At 37.1% G+C, this 6,000-nt stretch overlaps 1 protein-coding gene across 7 annotated transcripts in view; it reads right to left on the reverse strand.

Moving 5' to 3' along the window:
- FUT8 (fucosyltransferase 8) overlaps positions 1 to 6,000 on the reverse strand; it is a 321,926-nt gene that overhangs the window by 314,869 nt on the left and 1,057 nt on the right. For 5 of the 7 annotated variants that reach the window (XM_024750841.1, XM_024750840.1, XM_024750838.1 and 2 more), the window contains exon 1: positions 5,778 to 5,994. The exons of the other annotated variants lie outside the window; for them this stretch is intronic. The gene's annotated coding sequence lies outside the window, so the exon portion shown is untranslated. Of the gene's footprint in view, positions 1 to 5,777; positions 5,995 to 6,000 lie in introns of those variants that run through there. 7 annotated transcript variants of the gene reach the window in all.

The following is a 6,000-nucleotide window of genomic DNA, read 5'->3' on the forward strand; positions in this document are numbered from 1 at the left end:
ACATCTCTTTCAGGTATAAGTACAATTCCATGTGTTAAAGAAATCGAATCAGTCAGATCTCTAATGATTAGGGCCCTAATTATCAAACATACACTTTCTCCTTATGAACTTTCCACAATAACTGGCTTAAATCTGCTAAAACTACTGCCATGAATGGAGAACACTGCTGTCCATTTTAGTTTCAGAGCTGGTTCTCTTCAATGGACACAGGTTTTTATTGTTTGGGGCCGTTTTTGTTTTTTTTTTTACATTATATTATTGCAATGAGGGACACGAAGAAGGTGAAGAGATATTCTAAAAACAATTCCTTGTATTCAGAAACTCCATAGATGAAGACAGAAATAGCAGAGGAGGCATGAGACTGCATTCCAAGAAACTGGAAGAAGGGATTACCATATACTAACAGTAGGCAGAACAATAATGTGACTGATACAGGACCCTTAACAATGAACCAAAATCTCCCATACCCCTTTTTATACAGTTACAAAATCATTTTTAATAAATAATATTGAACCCCACATCAACTGAACTTCAAGTCTCTTGCCTACTGCTGCAAAAGAAAATGAAATCATTATAATAAACTTATTGTAACATAAAAGGTAATGTTGTACTAGGAAATGTTCTATGAACTCTAAGGAAACAAAAACCCTACAAAGATGGTAAACTCCCACATTTTCCACCACTGTTGGGAGAGGAAAGACAACAAACAGGGAGAAGGAAGTGGATGGAGAGGAAAAAACTGAAGAAATCTCCCTCAACTCCAAATAAGGCAGGCTCATCAACCAGTACACCCCCTCTCTCAACCCCCCTCCCTTCACTGACTGTCCCAAAACTACAAACTATATTTTTCCACCTTTACTACTTTATCAAGATATTACAACAAATTATATTTTAAAAATTATACAAGTGATTTTAGAAACTAGATTATGGAACGTTAGTATGCTTTACAGTTTGATGGTTTGTAAATATTATTTTTTACTACAGGCAAATTTACTCTGGCTCTAGGTATTAATGGCATTTATCTCATCTAAGGGATATAATGTAAATAACCAGCCATAAATTAGTATAAATTTAAAACTCATTCATGGTTCATTAACAGTCTTAAATGAATATTTACAGACACAAAACAGGTTCATTTTAGTTGTATATTTGAGGTAAATCAAATATAACAATCTCCCATTTTCACTTTACTTTTGTTCATTTATAATCAGAAAGTTACAGCATTTAAAGTTCATATCATGTAATGCTTCTCATAACTCAGATTGTAAAATAAACATGACCTTAATTTCCCATTTACATCTACATCTAAGATTAGTATCAACACTTTATTTATTTTGTAATGTGAACTTTATTTACACTAACCAGTCATAGAGACTGTGACAAGTAGAAATGCTAAGTCTAATCTTCTTAACATAAATGTTAAGTCACGTTTACTCAGTTTATCCCTGAATCAGTTTAATTAAAAAAAAAACCCAAGTTCTAAGATATAACAAATATAGGGAGCATTTCAGTAGTGATCTTCAAAGTTTTATTCCAGTGCTTTAATGAAGAGGTTATATTACAGACCAGTGCAAAAGAGAACGACAGCAAAGGCAAGTCTGAACTACATCTGTACCAGCCTTATATTGATATAATTTGTCAATTTTTTTAAAAACTTAAAATTCAAAACACATTTCCCCTTTGCATGTCATTTTCTCACACAAAAACTATCACAAAAGATATTTTTAAAAAGTAGTAAATCAGTGTGGTATTGGGTTTTAGCAAATAAAGTCTATTTTTTTAAAAAAGTAAATGAAATTAACCTTATAGCTCTACTTTCTGTAAGGAGTATGAATAACTCTTACATTGAAATACATGGCATAAACCCCTTGGGCCCTTATGTGCTCTTCCTCCATTAATAGGAAAATCTACAGTATTGTATAGTCTAAGCTATATGTTTAGAATATTGTACAGATTGATATAAAGTCATTTAATCAAGGAAGAAAAAGCTATGCCAAGTGAATGATATGATTCATTTTATTGGTTTGAATTCCTAATTACTCCAAGGAGAAAACTGTGGGATGATGGAGGGTGGCTGGAGAAGGGGAGATGTAGGCAGGGGAGTAGAATGCAGAGAGAAAGGAAGGTTGAGACTTGAGACTGATCTGTTTATATATATATATATACACACACATATATATATATATATATATACACATATATATACATATATATATATATCTTAAATGCATACACATCCCCATATAACATTCTTCTGTTCGGAATTTTAAAAGGGTTTTGTTTTTAAATCAGTTGTAAACATCTCTTACTTTTAAACATGTTTTTCTCATTATAACAAACTACAATTTAATAACAATTCAAACTGCAAAACCATATACTATTTGGTACAGAAATATAAGCCAGAGAATCATCAAGAGGAGAAACAAGGGAAATCTTGTAGCAGTCCTCTAAATCCTACACCTACTATACTACAGTTGACTGCAGAAGACTGGAAGTTGATGTTTCATCTGAAAAGTACCAATAGGACCAGTACTGAAGCAGAGTAGAAAATTACTATAAAAGCAATACTTCTGGTTTCAGAGTTGTTTAGAATCTTAGTTTTGTTTTATTTTTAAGTAAAGAAACTTACTTACATGTTTATTTTTATATTTACTCTTATGATTATGAAATGAAAACTCTTTTGCTTTTATAAATGTGCTATAATATGAAATGGGTGCGTTCACCATTTAATTAAACCAAGAGATTTACTAAATTCACTTTATAGTAAATCAAAAATAATCATTAAAGAAATGAAAAAAGATATAAAAATATTCTAGAATGTCTTATAAAACTGATTAATTTACAGCACTAACCCCTTAAATATAGTAAACACCTTACTATTCTGTATCTTACAGATATTTTATTTTTTTCAAAGAATCTATTTTTTATTTTAGCAGCATTGAATTTCTATTTACACAATGAAGAGCAATGGAGGACAACCAACCAAACCACTACCCTCAGAAAACTAAATATTCTATTGATTTTAATATACACACTATCAATTCTACCCTTGAATTTGAAGAATATGTGAACTGTGAGAAGTAAAATCAAAACCTAACTGATTACGGTTCAGAAACCTAAATAAAGTGCCATAGATCAAAAAATAACTGCTTCATATTCAAAGGCACAAGTTCAACTTCACAGATCGTCTGGACTCACTGCATTATACTGCAGGAGAGAGAGGTTAAGAAGTGACCTTGGGATCCTGCTCTCCAGATGTCTGAGGGACCCATTTCTTTATTAAAAGTATCTCTACTTTTGATAAATACCTAGCTTACTACACACCTGATGTCTTTGCTCTTATAAGACTCTACTTGAAGCTCTTTTGAAATTTTAGGACTGTAGATATTATAAAGAAAAAATTTAAGAAGATGCAACGTGCACAAAGGGTCAACATATACACTCCTTCCTTTCTGATGCAATGCACAAGAAGGTTAAGAAACTACTATTATACACCCTTAAGTTTAGGGACATATTTTCAGAGATTTTAAATCAGAAATTCAATAAACGTTACGCATTTACTTCCCATTATTTCAGATCATGAAAGAAATTTTTAACTAATTTGTAATATACTATATATATATATATATATACTCCACAAATAACGATCTACATACATACATCCATATAAGAATTCCCTTATTCTTTTAACTAAAAATTAAGTTTATGTTTCTTCTGGTCATAAAAATCCAGTTTGGGATGTTTTAAAAGTTCAAACATATACTAAACCATGCTTTGCTTTGGCACTAGCTCCCCCTCCAGACCAACCTACTGATATAACTGCACTTAAAACAACAAACAAGTAAGAAACACAAGTTTTTCCAAGCCACTAGCAATTTCAAAATTCACCACTTTTAAAGACACTCCAATTCCTTAAAATAACTAGTTAAAATTTATAACCAAATGCTGCAGAATGTAATCAGAGGTACTGTTTTTTCAATTCCATATGTCTCAAATAAAACTGACTTGTAGGGAAACAACTTCAAGTGACTATTTCAATTTAAGAACTTCCTAAAGTACAATCTATATGATGCTATATTTTATGGAAATTATTTTGATCACTAGCCTAATAAACCACAACATACTCTTCATGTTAACTCACTACTTGATCAAAGACACATTTTGCATGTTTCTGCAATCTATGCAACTTTCATTCCAGCTGTTCAGCAATTCAAGAATTCTCAGTTTATAAAGCAGGAAAAGAAAATTCATGCCTCCAAACCATCCTTCTATGTTCCTTAAATCCTATTCATTTCTAACTCCCCGCATTTTTACATATTAAGCTGTAAAATCATAATTTCAAATGTTTGAATTCCCACCCTATCCCTACTATTGTAGTAGTTATAAATCAAGTAATTAAGACTTTCTATATACACTTTATGATATATTTCACAAGGCTAGCAATGTATGCAGCCTTATTATACGGCATAGGATTTTAGGTTAATTTTAAGTTATTTTGAAGAAGAGAGAATACAGCTTATACTTCAGTATAACTCTATAGTGCTGCAAATTTCTCTTCTAAAATGTTTCCTATATGATGCACCCTTTAAAAGAAGTATGCATAAAGACAAAATTTAATCAAAAAAATAAATATGCACTTAACCCCAAGAATAACAGGGGGAAAAGAAACTATAATTAAACCTTGCCTGCAGTTTCTAAAAAGAGCCAAGCCAAAGTTCAATCAGTTACTTGTGATGAGTTTAATTGTAAACTGATAGAAAACTTTTGTCGAAATTTGGTCTGCGTTCCCTTGAGGTTTGTGGTTTCTTTAGGAGGTTCTGGCTTTCCCAGGTCCACTTTCTTTAGTTGGCTTAAGTCAACTGTAAATTAATTCAAACATGGGAAGAAGAAACAACACCCCTCCCTGCCTCTATCCAAGGCCTCAATCAAAAGTAATATACAGCAAAACGCTAAAGCTCACCAGGGATAAATTTTAACCATGACGCTGCCATTTAACTTAAGAAATACACTGCATCTCGGACGTTCTGTGGGACTGAGGATTGCAAACCCCACTGTGAGTGAAAAACAGGTGCTGCACACGACAGCCCACTCACTCTTGCAGGGCAAACCTTTAACTAATAAATAGGGACTCACTTAACCTTCCCAAATAAGTTTGGATACTCTAAAGCCGCAAACTCATCATTTCCACATCAAACGGGGGTGCAGCGGCACTCACACCGTGCACTGCCCTGGCACTGGCCCCTCGCCGGGAGCGGATCTTTGCACGGGTCCACTCCCCGATTTCCAGCCGGAGAACCACTCACGAAAGCCCCTAACGCACAGGAATGCTCTTCCCCACTGTCTGTAACAACATGGAGCGAGTTGCTGGCGAAAGGGTAGGTAGGTGTATTGCAGAGAAGAGGGACACCTCCCACCCCCGCCCCCATCCCTTCTCCTCTCCTCGGCTTCGGCCCCTTCCCTAACCAAGGATGCGCGACGCCGGAGGCAGCCGCCGCGCCGCTCCACGCCCCGGCCGGGGCGGCAGGCGCCCCTAGTCCCCTGCCCGCGCCCCCCGGGCAGCGCAAAGGCACCCACCAGAGGGTCCCGGGGGCTCCCTCCCCACTTTCCCCGGAGCCGATGGATAAGCAGCAGCAGTGGCAGCAACAGGCCCGGGGGTTGCCTGGGGAAAAAGAGCAGCGACGGCCGTCAGGCACCTCCCCAGAGCCTCCTGAGATCCCGCGCTTGCCCAGCCCCAGACCCCAAGACGTGCGGGGCCCGGCTCCCAAACGCCCCCTTACCCGAGGCGGGAGCAGAGGCGGTCTCCGCAGTTCCCCAGTCGCCGCCGCCGCCGCTACAGCCCTCAGCCGCAGCTGCCCCACGTTGGGGTAGTGGGAGGGGTGGCTGGGTGGAGGATGCTATTCCCTACTGAAGGGAGAGGAAGAAACGGAAACAGGAACCGCCGCCGCCGCCGCCGCCGCTGCCGCCGCTGCTTAACGGAGCCTCAGGCGCCACTGACTGAGG

Source organism: Neophocaena asiaeorientalis, unplaced genomic scaffold (genome assembly GCF_003031525.2).
Source record: "Neophocaena asiaeorientalis asiaeorientalis breed wild unplaced genomic scaffold, Neophocaena_asiaeorientalis_V1.1 scaffold140, whole genome shotgun sequence".
Taxonomy (NCBI): domain Eukaryota; kingdom Metazoa; phylum Chordata; class Mammalia; order Artiodactyla; family Phocoenidae; genus Neophocaena; species Neophocaena asiaeorientalis.